Source organism: Pseudochaenichthys georgianus, chromosome 4 (assembly GCF_902827115.2).
Source record: "Pseudochaenichthys georgianus chromosome 4, fPseGeo1.2, whole genome shotgun sequence".
Classification (NCBI taxonomy): domain Eukaryota; kingdom Metazoa; phylum Chordata; class Actinopteri; order Perciformes; family Channichthyidae; genus Pseudochaenichthys; species Pseudochaenichthys georgianus.
Genome location: NC_047506.1, coordinates 27,993,362 through 28,012,741, shown reverse-complemented (window position 1 = coordinate 28,012,741; position 19,380 = coordinate 27,993,362).

The window sequence follows — 19,380 nt, the reverse complement described above, 5'->3', positions numbered from 1 at the left end:
CAGTCCTGACCTGGTACAGTTGTTGGCCATCGTCCTTTTGACAAAACAAGCACTGTTCCTTATTGAGTGGACTCGTATAGGATCGTGTGAATGGCGATGAAAAACTAAATGTTGAGAGGTCTGGATCATCAATTTCTGTGCTTCCTCTTTTCTGTCCACGCTTTTTGGCAGTGTAGTGTCCTCTAGTTAGAGTGTGCATTGCGGTCTCTTGCACGTTGTATGTGGTCGTTGTTAGTTGCATTTGAGTGACAGGAGCGATGCCAGACTGCCTGCTCTGTGCACAATGTTTCTAGTGTGCAGTTTTGCAGTCGCCTTTGGACTTGGACGTAGTCCCCATCATTCAAACTGGCCCTCTCTTGAACTGCCTGCAGTACGAGTCCATAGGACTCTAATTTAGGATGTTGCACCAGGACTGCTTTCTTGTCATCATCAGACTGGCAGATAATGCACTGCTTCCAGCTAACGGACTCCTCGGCTTGACATGATGCTTCTCTACCTTGTGACTCTCCACTCATGCTTAGCAACTGCAAAGACAGAAAATATTGTCAAGCTAGTTGACAGGCTAAATTGATGCATGATTAATACGCTACTCATTCAAACAATAGTCATGAATGACACACTATAATTCATGTTAGCTAGCTTAGTTACAGTAGCAATACTTACATGTGCAAGTATGTTGCTGAAATCTAGCCAATTACATATTTTCTGAGGTAAAAAAGAAGATAATACTTACTGTACATGTATCAGAAGCTGTGTACAATAATCTTCTTGGGATGACACCTCTGATATTGTAGGGCCGATGTGGTCCACAACAAATATCAGGAGAACATCAGAAGTCTGAGGAACAATAACACATATTCATCATATGATGCACACACACACACACACACACACACACATTATACTGTAGATACAGTAGTCCTAATGTTAGCTAGCTTAGTTAGTTAGCTAGCTAGTGTTAGCTAACTATAAAGTAGGCTAATTGGATGATAACACATCTCTCAAACAACAGTCATGACACAAACTATACAGTATTGTTAGCTAGCATATTTAGTTAGCTAACTAGTATTAGCAAACTACTGTATTTTAATTCGATGATACAAGATGATAACATCATGACATCATGAATTACACAATAGTAATGTTAGCTAGCTTAAATTAAATTGGACATAAAACCTGTTGAACTTTTCTGAGGTAAAAATGAAGATAATACTTACTGTACATGTATCAAATGATGTGTAAAATAACCTTGAAGGATGACACTTCTCATATAGTAGGCTATTTGTGGTCCACAACAAATATCAGAAGAATATCAGAAGTCTGAAGAACAGGGCCGTTGCCATAGGAGACGAACAACTGTGGTCGCACAGGGCCTTGCATAAGATTATTATTTGTTTTGCCTGAATTGAATTTATAGATATTTTATATTTATCGATATAAGATAATGGTCTATTATAGAGTATTTTATGAAAAATAATCAATTCAATTTGTTTTTGTATACTTAAAAAAACTTAGCACAGGTCATTTTCGACCGACTCATGCATCAAAGGGTTAATGTTGTAAAATGTGATACCTTTGTAACTACCACCATTGGGTTCCTTGACCCTGAAAATGTAGGTTTAGAAGTTAAAATCAATGTTCCAGATTATTTAGAAGCCGAGATATTACAAAACCTACATTTTACGGCGGCCATTTTGGAAATTCCAATATGGCCGCCATATAGACATCTGGGCAAATGGAAACATGGATTTTCTGAATCCTTATGCCATACCCTTTCCAAAAATGTATAGTTTAGCAAATCCCCACAAAAATCCCACGAAAGTTAAAATCAAGTTATAATGAACCTGACTACATTGTGAAGAGCTTGACATCAATCTGAATTGGTGAACGCACATCAGCTTTGTGGCAACCCTTCCTTTGACCAGCTAATTGAAATGATTTTATGTTGTTGACCTTTAAAAGTCTTATAAATGAAAACAATAACAGGAACTTTTTATTTGGAATTAATGTAATTATCTCAGTCAGCTTCACAGAGTTTCTTATGCCTGTAGGTTCGTATTGATGGGTTGCATCTTGAATGAACATTAAGTAGAATGCATCATACATTATTCTACCATAAGAAAGTGTTATTTGTGTGTGAGTATACTTTACACCTCACAACACACACGCAAAAGGTCAACATGAACTTTCCAGCTTCAGCCAATGAGCACAAAGTTCCTCTTCTCCACCTAAACTATTCGAGTAACTTCCTCTAAAGATTGAGGTAAATATCTATTTTTCTTTTTTTAGAAACATTTTTTATGTTAATTATTGTCATACTGACAACTTTTTGGTCTATCTGGTTTAACTCATTACATACATTCTGATGTGTTTTAACAAAAAAAGTTATTTTGTAGGAGCACCACATCTCTAAGCAGTCCTCTGACTGACACAGGAAAGGAGTTTTAATAAGAAGCTATTATCTTAGGTGGAAACATTTGAATTAGACAGGAAGTAATCAGTCTCCCTTTCAATATTTATGCAGCATCATTAATTGGCAGCATGCCAATTAATGATCGGTGTAAGGAGGTAAGGCATTTACCTCCTTACACCGACACCCTTTTTAGGGGTAAAAGCAGGAATAGCTAATGCTATAGCATACAAAAAACATTTAGAGAAAAAGCCCTATACTCTAATGACTATACTATGAAGGGGAGCATACCTTCCTTTGTGTATCCCTGTTTGACAGATGAAAGGAACACTGATTAATTGGTCTCTCTGATGCTACTTTTAATGAACAGCGAAGTCCGACCGTTGGGGGGAAATTAGCTTGATCCATCTTAAGCAGAACAGAATTAATGAAACCCCTATGGCTAAAGCAGAAGTGTGCTGTGTATCCATGCTCATGTGCAGTCATAACACCTTGAACTGGTATAAACAAATCCAATATTTGCCCAGAACAGAGGATGTTAAGGTTCAATAGTTAGCCCTTGTAATGCAGTAAAGCTCCCATTACTGAGATTATCAGGCACTAATGAAACGTCAGGGTTTCATTACATCTTCGACATTGGATCATACAATTCTCAAAAAGAACTAGGAGATTTAGGCCTTAGCATGTGAGAAGCTCTAAATGAAAGCATTATATCTGTTTTGTACATATTACTACGCCTCCTAAATCCTTAGGTTTAAACCAGGTTTAAAAATGATATTAACCTCTAGGCCTGGGAGCTTTAACCTTGAGATAAATCAGAGGGAGGGAGAGATTGATGCAGAATGCTAAGCACAATATGTTTTCACACCACGAGTTTCAAGAACAGTGTGACTGCAGACGAGAGTTGTTAAGAGTAAAGCACAGCGTGTTCCCAAGAGCCATTCACTGTAGCAGCACTGCTTTTCAATTCACATCAAATCTGCAGGAGAGGAGATGTGCAGTGGACAGTAGCAAATCCAAAGTAGGGAGAAACTTTTGTTGCAGAATTGTGGGTTGAAGAGCTCTTGACTTTAATTATGATTTTGTTTTGGCATTCAAAACACCTCAGGTCAGGAAACAAAGAGGTCATGATTAGTACTTTTTGCAATGAATAAAGCAATCTGAGTCTTGGTCCTTGGCTCCTGGGTAATATAAGTCAGATCTTTTTTAGATCAGTAACATCAAATTGTTAGTTTTGTTAATCTAGTTTGTTTTCTTGCTTCCATACAGCATTATGCCAATGTGTTTCCTATTTTTCAAAAAGGGGAGTCAAAAGGGTCTCAAAAACAAAGGATATCATACCAGCAGTGGCATACTTCTTATATTTCAACTTAGTTTGGGTTCCTTAATCTCTGATAGCGTATTATAGTAATGTTATCACAGTAAATACATAACATATTGTTCCTTTAAAGAGTCTGTGGTAAAAATAAAAAAGTTAACACAAAACATGAGCCAGAAAAGGGTATCATACAGTCTGATAGTGTTAAGTATGGGAGAAAGTATACACCCAAGGCCAGAGCAGTTGTGTGATGTCTCGAAGATCTGTTTACACAAACCAAGAGAGCAAATTATATTCTACAGAAGAAAAAATCCACATGCTTTCTCTAACATGGAAAGCTGTAGTCCGGGGTTAATGTGGCATCCGAAGCAGAATTTACCACTGCAAAATTGTATTTTTTGGCACTTAACCCCTCACTCCTTTCAGTGACCATAACCAACCTGATCTCACCAGAATGCGTGACTCCACCAAAAAACCCCAATGTAAAGTGAGTGAGGCTCTTTTGTTGTGGTGCACACACGCATTTCTATAACGTCCCGCAGTGGGCTTTTATTCTATAAAACGTTTTTAAAATCTACTTTATAGCTTGTAGTAACTCACGGGAGGCTTCTTTTATTTTATTTGTATTCATAATCATTTTTATTTTTCGTCAGAATGTAAAAATGACATTAGTTACGAATTTTTGTTCTCAAAAAACAGTGCATTGTGTGTAATACAACTGTGATTTTTATTAAATTAGTTAGTTTTTACGGAAGGCCAGAGCTTCAGCTGTGTCAAATAGATTGTTCCCTTTTAGTTAACGTTATTTAAAAGATAATGATCATGTCCCCTTTATTGTATTAAGAGCGTCCATTCCCATTGGATAACGGAGAATTTTACACCCGGAAGTAAGTATTCTCCTTACTGTCGATTGATTTTACAGTGATATCTGCACTACTCATCAACTCAAAAACACCAAATTATCCTTGTTAATTACACAACATTGATTGGTTTAAATTGTGTACAATGCTTTTGTATTTTTCCCCTTCGATTCGGAGAAACTAATATTTTTTCGGAGTTTTTGGATGGCAGAAGACACTACACTACGCAGAATCCTCAGCTATCGTTTGGGACTACACCATGTGCTTAGCTTGACAAACCCCGTGATCAGTCCTCAAGCGCTGTGATTGGATGTTGGAGTGGCAGTGTGCGAAGTTTACACGGAGCGTCAAAATGCATCTTGAAATGGAATGAAACGTTGGGTTACGTATGGTAACCCTTGTGATTTTAGCACAGGCGGAGCCCTCTACTGGACTCTATGGGTACTACCTTACCCTGGGAGCATTCTCCCACTGAGACTTCTATAGACGTAGCCGGCCTTGGGCGGACCTACCTGAATGCGCGTGCCTCACACCGTATAAAAGTAGGCCTCACCTCCTGACCATCATCCTACACATTACATGTTATTTGTTAGACGCTTTTATCCAAAGCGACTTACACACATTCAGTACTGTGGACAATCCCCACAGGAGCAATTTGGGGTGAAGTGTCTTGCCCAGGGACACAACGACATGCTGACTGCAGTGGGACTCGAACTTGCTACCCCCTGATTCGAAGTCCAGCACTCTATCCACTTAGCCACAGCCACCCACTTAGCCACACCTCTCTTCAGCGAGCGGAATAGGACAGACAGTGCCCTGGGTAGAGGGCTCCACCTGTGCTAATATTACAAGGGTTACCATACGTAACCCAACGTTATATCTCTCACAGGCTCCGCCCTCTACTGGACTCTATGGGTACAGTGGGTGGAGCCGCGATGTATATGCGCACTGTCGTCCAACAACAATATTCCACCCTATTGCCCCTGACCGGCTTTTATGGTCAGCAGCTGCTGCCCCACATTCTCTTTTAACCCGGTTGTAACCGAGGAGAAATCTGGGCCGTGGCTGACAGAGCACACCCCCCCCCCCCCCCCCCGCCCATAGACGGATGGGGAGAGCCCCCTCGGCCCCGAATTGGCTTACTACACGCCTGCCTCCCTGAATCCCTAAGCCCTAAGGATAACAGGGAGAGCGTCAGAGCCCAAGTCCCACACTCAAAGACTGACCCCGTGCAGAGTGTGTGGACTAAAGTGTGGAGGGCTACCCCTCTCCTGCCTCTTGGCAGGAGGAGAGTAGTCCTCCAGCCCTGTAAGGGCCCAGTGCGCCCCCCCCGCCCCTCCCGGGACCCTCAGAAGGCCCGAGAACAGCGAAGGCGCATTACGTCCGGGGAGGGGGTCAGATGCCAACTGACCCACAACCCCCCTCCCCCCTACCAGTCCTGTGTTGCCCCCGCAAGCACAGACGAGGAGAAAGAGCCTGACATGTCCAAGAGATAAAACCTTATGAAGGGGCCTGGCGTCGACCAAGACGCCGCTGTGCATATATCTTCCACACTCACACCGTTGAATAAGGCTGTTGACGCAGCCACAGCCCGTGTGGAGTGTGCACAAACCCCCGTGGGGCAGGCTCTCCCTGCCTGTCCGTAGGCATGTGCAATGCACTCGCAGAGCCAGCCTGCCAGGCGTTTCTTGGACAGAGCTTTCCCGATCACCCCACCCCCGAAGCACACGAACAGCTGTTCGGTGCGTCTAAGGGCTGCCTTGTGCTCCACATAACATGCTAGCGCACGCACCGGGCAGAGGAGGTGCAGTTTAGACTAAGTTTAGACTAAAACCCCCTAACTGAATAGCCCTTGACCTGAACGCACTCCTTAGGCTCTTGGGCACAAAGGAGGGGTTCGGTCTGAGTGTCGCGCCGCTCCGGTCACCCCGAATCTGTAAACAGCTCGGGTGCTCGGACACTCTTTTGGCTGACGTTAAGGCAAGAAGCAAAGCTGTTTTCCACTACAATGATTTCAGAGAGGAGAGCTCCAGAGGCTCAAACAGCCCCGAGGCCAGAGCCTCGAGCACTAGGGGCAGGTCCCACTGTGGGGTGGAGGCGTGCACTACTGGGCGCAGCCTCCTGACCCCCTGTAAAAACCGCGACATCAGTGGTTGACTAAAGGCTGACCTGCCGCCAAATCCCTCATGGCACGACGAGATGGCTGCTGCATACACTTTCACTGTTGAATGCGCAAGCCCTCTGTCCACCAGTCAATCAATCAATGTTTATGTATATAGCCCAATATCACAAATGTTACATTTGTCTCAGTGGTCTTCACAGTGTGTACAGAATATCAGTATGACAACCCTCTGTCCTTAGACCCTCACATCGCAAAAGGAAAAACTTCCGAAGAAAACCCAGTTTAAAGGGAACAATGGGAGAAACCTCAGGGAGAGCAACAGAGGAGGGATCCCTCTCCCAGGACGGACAGACGTGCAATAGATGCCGTGTGTAAATTGAAAAGATAATACATTTGCAACATAGGTAGTCCAAATGTTTGGAAATGCATGTGTGTATAATAGGAAGATGAATCCACGAGGATATCCATCCAGGACCGATGATCCAGGACCACAGCCACGACTCAAGATCCAGCGCTCGCGATCCAGGATCATCCATGACTCCGGATCCCGGCGTATATTGCCTCACAAAGAAAGAAATGTGGGGAAGCTGGGTTAATCGGAACATGGAGTACACAGGTATAGACAGAGAGAAGGAAGAAGTAAGATGTCCCCCGACAAACTAAGCCTATATCAGCAAAACTAGGGGCTGAATCTAATCAGCCCTAACTATAAGCTTTATCAAAAAGGAAGGTCTTAAGCGCAGTCTTAAAAACGGATAGGGTGTCTGCCGCCCGAACACAAACTGGAAGCTGATTCCACAAATGTGGAGCTTGATAAGAAAAGGCTCTGGCTCCCATTGTACTTAGAGATTCTAGGAACAACCAACAACCCTGCATTCTTGGAACGCAATGCCCTAGTAGGACAGTAGGGTATAATGAGTTCTTTAAGGTAAGATGGCGCCTGCCCATTAAGGGCTTTGTAGGCGAGAAGAATAATTTTAAATTCTTTCCTGTGTTCTATAGGGAGCCAGTGTAAGGCAGCCAGAACAGGAGTAATGTGGTCCCTTTTCCTAACTCTGGTTAGTACACGAGCCGCAGCATTTTGAATCAGCTGAAGCGACTTGACTGACTTCTTAGTACTCCCTGATAATAAAGAGTTACAATAATCCAGCCTAGAAGTAACAAATGCATGGACTAGTTTCTCTGCATCGTTTTGAGGCAAGATATGCCTGATTTGTGCAATGTTACGTAGATGGTAACTGTACGAAGGATAAAATAGAGCCTAACTCACAAGATAGGGGCTCTATTCTCCGCTCCTCACACCATCGCTGGAATCATAGCCACTTTGGCCTGTAACAGGCTGTGGTGGATCCAGCTCTAGCTGCTTGGATAGACTGAATAACACTATCAGACAATCCACCCTGTCTCAGCCTGTCCCTCTCAGGAGCCAAACCTGGAGAGGACGGCTGAGAGTGGGTAACGCCCCGATTGCACCTGCCTCTTGAGACATCGCCCCCCAGAACTGGATTAGGGGCCTGAAATGCTGGAGGACTAACACTACCGCCCGTAGCTCTAGGAGGTTGCTGTGTCGAGACTCTGTTAGAGCCCAGCGCCCACCTATAGCCCTCTTCAGGCAGGTCCCTCCCCATCCTGTTCTGGATGCATCCGTGAACACTGTGATGTAGGAGGTCACCCGTCCCAGTGGAGACCCCCTCCGGAGGTGATCCGGAGACCCCCAAAACCGGAGGTTGCCCTCCACTGAGTGGGGGATGGTCACCAGCCACCGCCTGTGCCTCTTGGGATCCAAGCGCAGGCTGGAGAACCACCTCTGCAGGCGTTGCATATGTAGTAACCCTAACGGGACCACCATGTGAGCAGCCGCCATGAGACCCAATGTCTGCATGACAGTAAAAGCTGTCACTATTGCCCCCTGTCGCAGCCTGCGCACCCCCTGAAGAAGGGACGCACGTCTGCTCTCTGACAGGGTGGCGCGCGACGCACCTGCATCGAGCACCACACCCAAATACAGCGCCCGTTGGTGAGGTATGGGGGTGCTCGTTTTCCAATTGATCGCAAAGCCCAATTTGGTCAGGTGTGTGATCAATTGTGCTGTGCAAAACATTGCCTGTTCCCGTGACACAGCCATGACTATGAGGTCGTCTATGTAAAAGAAAACTCATGCCGTGTGCGCGCAGCGGTTGAAGCGCTGTGGCCACACATTTGCTGAATGTGCGTGGGGATAGGGAATAGCCGAACGACAGCCTGTTGTACTCGTATAGGCTATTCCCTGGAAGGCAAAACGCAGATACTTTCTGTGCTCTGGAGCAATTTCTACATGAAAGTACGCGTCTTTCAGGTCGATGGTGGTGAACCAATCGCCCGGCTGCACAAGCCCCAGTAACTGTTTCACTGTCAACATGCAGAATTTCCTGCGGGAAATGTGGCGATTCAGGCCGGAGATCTAGAATAGGTCTGAATTCCCCTGTCTTCTTGAGAACCAGGAAGTACATGGAATAAAGACCCTCTTCCATGCGCTGAGGGTGCACAACAGACACCGCCTGTTTTTGCACCAGAGCCTGAATCTCTGCTGCGAGGAAACCCATCTCCTCCTGAGAGACTAGATTCACTTCTCGCATGCCCATAAAAGGGGGTGGGACGCTGCAAAACTGGAGTGAATAACCCCGTCTCAGCATCCTGTCCATCCACTTTGATAGTACACAGCTGAGTTTCCATTCCCCATAACACTGTGTTAAAGGGCATGCCCTCAGCTGTGGAGCCGCAGCTATAAAGCTGTGGTACTCTCTGGCGACCCGTCCCGTCGCAAAACTCCCCGTGAAGGGAAGATTTGCCCATGGAGGGTCGACACAGAAAGGGACGATTATTTACTGAGGACCTTGAGCGCGCGCTCCCTTATAATGCTGTTCTCACCTTTACGGTGGACCTCATTAATTGGAGTCCCTATATGAGTGGTGCCTTCTACTAAGGCCCCTGAACGCACCGCCACGCGCTCCTCTGAGTGCGGGCGCTGCCATAATGCAACTCTTACCACTCTGGTACATTGGATTAATTGGAGTCTTAGCCCCAGGCTTAGGCTGGGCTTGTTTGCTGCAGCCGCCATCTGCGTACCGAGCTTGAACATCTTGTCCAGATATTCCAGTATGTCTCGGTCCCGGGGCAGCGGGGGCAGGGGTCGCTTACCCTCCGCCCAACCAGCCGCCCCCGGAAGCAGATGGGCCGCCAGGCTCTCATCAAGGGGGGGCACACCCGAACACGCTGTGTCCGCGCAGCCCTCCACCTTGATGATGCCTGCCATAGCGGTTACTGGGGCCTTAGTTTTAAATGGCTGCTGCCATGTCGCCTCCACACACCGCCATATATCAGGCAGCTGGGGCGAAACGAAGGTCGGCTGCACTGGATGCACCGGGCCGTAATACCCCTGTCTCAGGCGGCTTATAGGCCTCGGTGGCAGCGGTGGGGGGAGCTGTAGGCCTACACGCTCCGCCGCCAGGGTCATCACCGCTGGGAAATCCCTCCGCGCAGACATGAGAGTCGGACCTCCAGACACCGAGGCGTCCTCGTCCTCCGGAATCGGGGTTGACTGGCCCCACGGAAGGGAGAACCGGAACGGCACTTCCTCCTCTCCTAACTCGCCCATCTCGACGACGTCGAGCTCCGAATCCTCCACCTCCTCCTGCGGGACCTCCGCCGACAGGAAATGCTGCCCACGATGCTCACGTGTGAGCCGAGGAAGCATCTGGCAGGCTGAGCATGCCGGTGTCGGGCCCATACAGCTCACGGCGTGGTCAGGCCCCATACATAAGAAGCAGAAGGGGTGTGGATCCGCTCCCGCGATCAGGTTAGGACATTTCGGACAGGTCCTGTGGTCACGAACTGACTCCATAACTCTCTATTCTCTCGTCTTTTTAAGCTCCGTGAAAACACTTCCGCTGCTGAAGAGAAAAGGATGATGGTCAGGAGGTGAGGCCTCCTTTTATACGGTGTGATGCGCGCGCATTCAGGTAGGCCCGCCCAAGGCCGGCTACGTCTATAGAAGTCTCAGTGGGAGAATGCTCGCAGGGTAAGGTAGTACCCATAGAGTCCAGTAGAGAGCGGAGCCTGTGAGAGATATAACCCATCGACAGCACACTATTCAAAACAGGAATCGAAAAGAAGGCAGCAACGTTACACATAACACATAACACACACATATAAAAGAGAACATAACTAAGAAAACAAAAGACAAAAAAGCAGTCACTACATTGTGAATATGATATATTAGATAAATAATTTCTAAGTAGCAGCCAGATGAATGTTATGGATGTTGTTTCTAAGTTCAGGTGTTTAATAGTCTTATGGCCTGTGGGATGAAGCTGTCCCTGAGTCTGGTGGTTTTAGTCCGGTACCACCTGCCAGACGGCAGCAGACAGAACAGTTTGTGGCTGGGGTGATGGGGGTCTTTTATAATCCTGAGGGATTTCTTTAAGGTTAACGTGGTGTTTTTACTCCACTACATTTATTTTAGTTACTTTACAGATTTGGATTAATGATGTGAAATATAAACAACCCTTAAAACAGACTTTAGTTACACCTGAGTAAAATGCAGTGAAGGTGATTGTCAAGTGCCAACAATCAGGAGAGATATTTGATAGTTGGTGCTTGAGAAGACTAAATATTTATCTGCAGATCCGTATAAAGCATATTCATTACTCGTTAATCTCTAATCGTTCATTAAAGACTGTATATAATTGATATTTTGCACATCCCTTTCAAGATTTCAAGATTTTCAAAGGTTTATTGACATATCATATACACAACAGTGTAGTTATGCAATGAATGAAAAACTTGGGTCACAGGTTCCTCAACAGTGCATTACAAGACATCTATCAATATGTGTGTACCTCCACCATTAAACTGTCATATTCTGCACATGTATTATTCTATCTACATACATCTTATAAGAGTATAACAAATATGTACAATATCGGTTAAAATAAGTGCTTCAACATAGTTAACATTGCAGGAAAGTTGATTGTCAAGTTCCAAAACAAACCATGCAATATATTAGACGTTAACTACTTTGTCAGGCTTAATATGTATCTGTCGATAGATACCCCCAAAGCTTTTTTCTTATTTAAAAGAAGACCTTAGCCTAAAGTATTCTTTAATGTTTAAATAAAGCCTTATTAGTTTGTCTGTTTTGCACATTCTCCTATCAGGCACTAAACTGTTTTATTGTAGATATTATTTACAGTATCTTCTTGATATTTTCTATTCTATATTTATATCATTGATCTTCTACTTTCCCACTATTTTGTATGTACTCTTAATATTTAAATGTTTTCATCAAATATAACACATTCAAAAGTGCTTTATAAAAATGAAAGACATTAAGAAAAAGGCATTTTAAACAGTCATTAAAAAGCAACATAATCTATCTGCATTGCAATTACTCCAAACGTGTAATAACGTGCTTTAACCAGTAGGAGGTCCGGGTTAAAAAGCTGTCAAGTTTACAGTGTTAAAAAAATTAAATATACTGCTGTTTCTGGTTTAGTTTACGACGGATATATTCTGTTATTGTTTTGATATTTGTAACACAAAAGCGATGGAAAAACCCCACAGCTACACAGAAAAGATGATCTTAACATGACCAAGCGGTCTAGTAGTTAATAAAAAACAATAATATCAAAACAGATTATTACTACTAACTTTATTGTGAAATTAAAACAGAACGGTAAAAGAATAGTTTCCTGTCTATTCTGATGCCCGATCTCTGTAGATAAATAAAGAACTACGATAGATGTGTAATATATTTAATGCAGCCAAACCATTTATTACAATGCAAGCACTGCTGAATAAAGTATGATTTATCTTTTACGAAACGTTTTTTTTTCATATGGAATGCAGTTGGAGGTCAACCAATCACAGAGCTTGAGGACTGATCACGGGTTTGTCAAGCTAAGCACATGGTGTAGTCCCAAACGATAGCTGAGGATTCTGGGTAGTGTAGTGTCTTCTGCCATCCAAAAACTCCGAAAAAATATTCGTTTCTCCGAATCGAAGGGGGGAAATACAAAAGCATTGTACACAATTTAAACCAATCAATGTTGTGTAATTAACAAGGATAATTTGGTGTTGATGAGTAGTGCAGATATCACTGTAAAATCAATCGACAGTCAGAAGAATACTTACTTCCGGGTGTAAAATTCTCCGTAATACAATAAAGGGGACATGATCATTATCTTTTAAATAACGTTAACTAAAGGGAACAATCTATTTGACACAGCTGAAGCTCTGGCCTTCCTTAAAAACTAACTAATTTAATAAAAATAACAGTTGTATTACACACACTGCACTGTTTTTTGAGAACAAAAAATCGTAACTAATGTAATTTTTACATTCTGACGAAAAACAAAAATGATTATGAATACAAATAAAATAAAAGAAGCCTCCCGTTAGTTACCACAAGCTATAAAGTAGATTTTAAAAACGTTTTATAGAATAAAAGCTCACTGCGGGACGTTGTAGAAATGCGTGTGTGCACCACGACAAAAGAGCCTCATTCACTTTACATTGGGGTTGTTTGCGTGGTGCCGACACGTAAATGTAGCAGAATGCGTGACTCCACCACGCAATGCGGTGTTAAGGAGTCGTGGTGGAGTCACGCATTCTGGTGAGATCAGGTTGACCATAACCCACCACCAAAATTGAATCTAGGCTAACTGTGTAAATGTGCTTTGTCTCAGTTGAGGGATTAGACGATTCACTTTGCTTCAGACGTATTTTTTCAGCCAGAAAAAAAAGATTTGTTTTTTGTACAAAACAAATTAGTGCTGTCAAGTTAACGAGTTAATAACACATTAACGCAATTTTTTTTTAATGCCACTAATTATTTAAACGTGCGATTAACGTATGTGTATTTGTCCTCGGCCTGCCCCGTAGTTTCAGAGCCCAAAGGCTTGACGTTGTTGTTGTTAGTTGGATGGTGGGAGATTCTAGCGAGAGATATGGATACAAAAAAAACGCTTGAAAGTTTGCCGGGGAGACGCCTGGACAACAACAGCGATAGCTAAATGGGTGGCTACAGCTTAACATTGTGGAGGACGAGGGGCTGCGTTAGATAATTCGGATCGCAACCAACGTGTCGACTGCACATCACAGCGCATTATTTTGACCCACAGTGGGAACTTCAGTCTCATGCTTTGACTGAAGACGAAGACAGAGGAGCGGCATTTCGCCGACAACTGTAAACAGGCTTGTCTGTTTGAGCAACTGGCTCAGTGTAGAGAAGTAGACAGGGTTGGGAGAGAGTGTACGAGAGAGAGAGGTTCCAGGTTGGTGTATTGAAAATATTCAGGAGAATATTTGTCATTGTTCCAATGATAATAAACAAAAATGTGCATAAAGCATGTTCACTCATATGTTGATAAGAGTATTAAAAAATATTCCTCTAAGGTACATTTAGAACAGATAGAAACGTGTATTGGGGAAAATAATTATTTAAAGTTATTTAATAATTGTACTTTTTGATGGATGAATGATGCTCAAAGTGAGGGGGCAAAGAATACAACTGAGGGGGCAATGCCCCCTTTTGCCCCCTCGTGGCGCCGGGCCCGATTCAGAGCAGCTTGGAAATTGGTTAAATAAATGTCACCTTTGTTTTGTTTTTTTGCAGTGTTCCTGCTTCTGTTTGCTTTGTTGGTACAGTGGAGCAATTACACAGCAATTAAGTGGCACATAATGTCCCCCTCATAGCACATAAAACCAACTCTAAACAGGTGGTAGTTGGAGAATTATGTCAGCAAAAGCAACACAGCCTGCAACAAGCCTGGATTTTCAAAGTTCAAATAGACTGACATTTCTGCAGAGTGTGCAGTAACATATTTTAAGTTATTCTACAGTATATTTCTTATTCTGTCTTTGGTTTGGCAAGGCAGGTCGATGGTCTCTAGCATGCACAAGATTCTAGTGACCTTGTAGAAGAGCGCCTGCAAATCCATACATTACATCCTGCAACCCATAATACCACAATTGAATGCTAGCCACCTGTCTCAAAGCCTTAACTCCATAACAGACTATTAGCAGTTTCACAGCACTGCAGCCACTTTGTGCCGTACAACGTTTGTGGTCCAAAGGGATACTAGCGAACATTATTTTGGATCAGATCAACGATCCACAGCCTTCATGACTGAACTTCGTTTCCTTTTTTATGTTGCAGTAAAATCCAGAAGACGACTTTACACTAACATGTTCAAAGATGGGGCTTCAGCACTGGCTCCTTCTGTAAAGCTGAGGCACATCCCAACGGCAAGGTTGCCTTTTAATTTGTGTTGAGTCTTGTATCCTCCTGCAGTTACCAGAGCAAATTTTACCTGTTTCACCCGGGGGTTTGTGACTTAATATATCTGAGAGGCTATATCCATGTGGTTTTGTCAGAGTCTCCCCAGTATGTGTTTTATAGATTAAAGAAGTTGAAAGTAGGGGAAACTCAGTACTCTGTAGCTACAGTATAGTATAATAGCAGGGTGCAGCATGTGACAGTGCAGAGGCGAAATTCACACAGAAGGCTGTCATATGGTGTGTGGATATGGCATCCATAAACCCTCAGGGTGTGAGTGATAAACCCGTTTTGTTGTATTGCAAGGGAGAATTTTCTCATTAACTTTGGTTTGATTGCATATAAACACGGCATGCAGGCGGCAGAGAGTGCTTGTTTACAGAAATCCCTGGCTGAGTGCTGCTGCCAAGTGAGGTAACTTACATGGCTTGGAGCAGCGTAGCTTCAGCCATGGATGGCAGCCTGCAAAGACCACCGTCTGGTTCCAGGGTTTCCGGTATGTAAAGGGAGGCAAATGTGCCCATTACACTCAGACACCCTTCCACACCAGCCGAGTGAGATCTGCTGCCCGCACTGATTTGGATCGGGCTCCTGCCCCAATCGCCTTTCAGCTGCTTTTCTCTTTATCACGCTGGTACACTCTTACCGAGAATATAAACACACTGACTCACCCGCAAACATACACAAATAGTCAGCCTTCAATCCATCCCATGCTGTCCAGGCAAATCAACAGTTGGAGCCAGAGGCTTACCGCCCATCTGGTCATCCATTTCCAGCGGGTCCCAGCGTGCAATGACAGAGAGAGCCTTCTAATCCCCATTCTCCCAGAGAACTAGAGGGTTCTGATAGTTTCTCCGTGTCAAAGTCAAGGACAATTAGTACAACTCTGCCACATGGCTGCCAAGGTCAGCAACTCTGAAATGTCTCTCCCTCTTCTCATTTTGTTTTGCCTTGTATCACTCTGTCCCACACCAGAACACCTTTCCCTCTCTTAGTCACTCTGAGCATTTACTGTGGAGCTCTGATTGTACAACATCCAGAGGGAAAGGCCCACTTTGCAGACACAGCAGCTGATGTACTCTACTCCACAGTGATTAGTGTGAAGCCAGCTCCCTGCATTTGTCAAGCCAGGGGCAGAGCAACCTGGAAAGTGTGTACCCTCAAATGTTGTTGTGAATGTTCCTATGTGCTGGTTAAGTTGTTATTGCTGCTGCACTTTTTCCCTGGCCTAGATTCGATGCGAGCAAGCGAATGATTCATAAACAAAAGCCGTGTTGTCTTGGTGATAAGCTTTTATAGCAAAGTATAATATTGTGTTATCGAGATTCTGAACTGTATCACTGGCAAAATAAAACCCATATTGGCTGGAAAACGTAAACATGAATGCATTAACAAGTGCAGAACAATGTCAGCAATTTTAACAATCAGCTTTATTGCATATGAGATTTACTTATTGTGCTGTGGACTTTCTTGGTTGCCTGTGTCTTTAATCTGTATTTATTCAGGCAATGTTGACAGGAGAATCACACTCATTTTCACCCAGCTAAAGTACAAAGCACTCACACATGCTAGTCTCACACTATAGCCATTGTTTTCGGTTTCTGGCCAATGAGCAGCTCCACTGGAGCAGTGGGAGGTTAAATGTTTAGCTCAAGGGCACTTCTATTCCTAGATAGGTACCCGTTTTCTTTGCCCAATCAAATTTTAAAGCTGGTCCGAGGGTTTGAAGTGCTGACCTTCCACACAAAGGCTGCATACTTTTCTAACCCGTAGGTTGTCACAGTGAACAGCAGACATAGAACGGAACTGAGAATGCCTGCACGCAAGGCCGAGCAAGGAGCGCCTGTTAGTTACAACCTCAAATGTCATGTTCTGCCAGATGTACAGCTTCAGAATGATATAAATCAACACTTAAAACTTACTTTTTCTCTTTGGCTTTTGTTTAATTGAATGCTGTCAAAATTGCCCTTATGCTCTTTTGAAAGTTGTGCTTGTGGCGTTGTGCCCGAGCTATCATTAGCATTTGAGTCCCAGCTTTGGCTGCGTCCCTCATTCAGTTTAGTATGGAAAGCCCAGAGTGTCATATTTTAAACCCGTTTTTCGTTTAGATGCAGAGAGTAAGGTAAGTACTTTCTATTTCATAGAAGCTAATTATCTGGTCTTAATCTTTGTGTTCTGACTTGGTCGCTTGATTGTTAGCAGCAGCCGCTTGGCTAACACCTTGCTGTTAAGCTTAATTATTTAACTCAGCCGGTGAGGGCAGTGCTCCCGCTCCTGGTAACATAGGGTTTGATTGCAGTAGCGCTATATCGTTGTAGTACTGTCTGCTCCTAGTACTAGACTCCTAGCACTAGGATGATATGCAGAGAACATCTTCACTGCGGGTGCTGTCCCCAGTGAGATGATAGTGAACTGTTCATGAACTTGTCATGAAAAGTTCATGGAATATCAGTGAACCATATTCATGAACAGCTCATAAACAGCTCATAACAAAGTTGATGAACTGTTCATGAAAGTGTCATGAACATTAAATGGCACTAGGGCAGTTCATGAACTACTCATGAAACTCCTGTGCTGGAATGGTTCATGAACAATTCATGGAATATGGTTTTAGGCAGGTTCATGAACAATTCATGAAATGGAGTTTTCAGTGAGTGTGCTGTAAATTCATGGTTTTGTGTTGGGTGTATGAGGGTTAAATTAATGGGGTTCATTTTATGTGAGTGTGACTTTAAATCTGGATGGAGATTCGCGGGGTTTATTGAGATGTATAAATAGAGGGGAAACATACATTAACGTCATTGAGATTGAGGAATCAGGAGAGGCCACTAGTAAGTGTGATTATTATATTGAATGTGATTTAATGTGTATGGGATATGTGTGATCCTAATTGGTGTATTGTTGTTGTCCTTTTTTCTTCTAAGGTTAACAACCTATTTGGATTTTGATTAAATAATCAAAACTAGGAGTTGTTTCCGTCCATCTTGATTCCACCCATACTGTCGGGAGATAGACAGTACAGTTGTTAACTAACGTATCGGGAGGGATAAAGTTTTCAACCGATGGCGAGACACAGCTAGAGGAGCGAACGAAGCTACCGGAGCTCACGACCGAACGAGCAGGAAAGCCCGTGGTCGCAACGAGCGGCGGGAAGTGAAGGCCCGAGGCTAGCAAAGCTAGCAAGGACCGTCAAAGCTAGCAAGGACCGTCGAAGCTAGAGGAGCTAGCGAAGCTACCGGAGCTCACGACCGAACGAGCAGGAAAGCCCGTGGTCGCAACGAGCGGCGGGAAGTGAAGGCCCGAGGCTAGCAAAGCTAGCAAGGACCGTCGAAGCTAGCGGAGAGTAGCTAACGAAGCTGCCGGAACTCGCAAAGCACCGAGGAGCGCCGGTCCGCGAGTCGAGCTGACAACCGGACGATAAGGAAACCCCGTGGTCGCAACGGTCGGCGGAAAGGGAAGGCCCGAGGCTAGCAAAGCTAGCGGAGCTAACGTGGTCTGATCACGTGAGTAACACAGACAATATTTCGGCGCTATCTAGCCAAATAAACTAGTGTTAGCATAGCGAAAACAAAGCAGTAGCTATCCAGCAGACTGAAGGTTTCCACAAAATAAAGCTAACTAGCAAGAAGACAACAACTAGCTAGCAGACTGACGAGTGCTAGCATAGGAACCCAAGCTAGCTATCAAAGTCAAAGACACCACGCTATTGGTTAGCAAACGAAGCTACCCAGGGAGTAAAAGAGAAGCTAGCTAAGCCAAAGGCACCAAGCTGGTGGCTAGAAAATGGAGCTAACCAGCTAGCGATCCAACTAGCTAGCCAGGACAAAACAGATTGAGCTAAACTCAACCTTAAATTCAGAGAGATGATTAAGGGGGAGGAAACAGTGAAGCATCTGAAAGACCTGCGGACGAGGGCGAAGGTGGCTCTAGTTCGTAAGGTGAACTCAGTAACAAAGACAGTGAACACTATGTTAGAGGAGGAGTTGATGAAAGAATATAGTGAAGTCCACAAGGCCGCCACCAAAGTCACAGAGGCCAACAGTGAATACCTGATGCAATTAATTCTGAACGCTGATAGCGACGAGGACCAAGTACCAGAAGAGCTGAGGGCAGACGTCGAAAAGACTGATGGAGAGACCAGCCAAAGGCTTGAAGAGGTCAGTGAAGTGATTAAAGCAAACCTTTGGTCTAGGCATGGAGAAAAGAAAGTGATGTTTGCCATCGGGGAAGCTGAAAAGGTCTATGAGGACGCAGAAGCGACACAAATTGACCTGGTGAGCTATGAGAATTACGAAAAGCAACTTAAACATTTAGAAATACTGATTAAAGAATTAAAGGAAGTGCACAGCACCT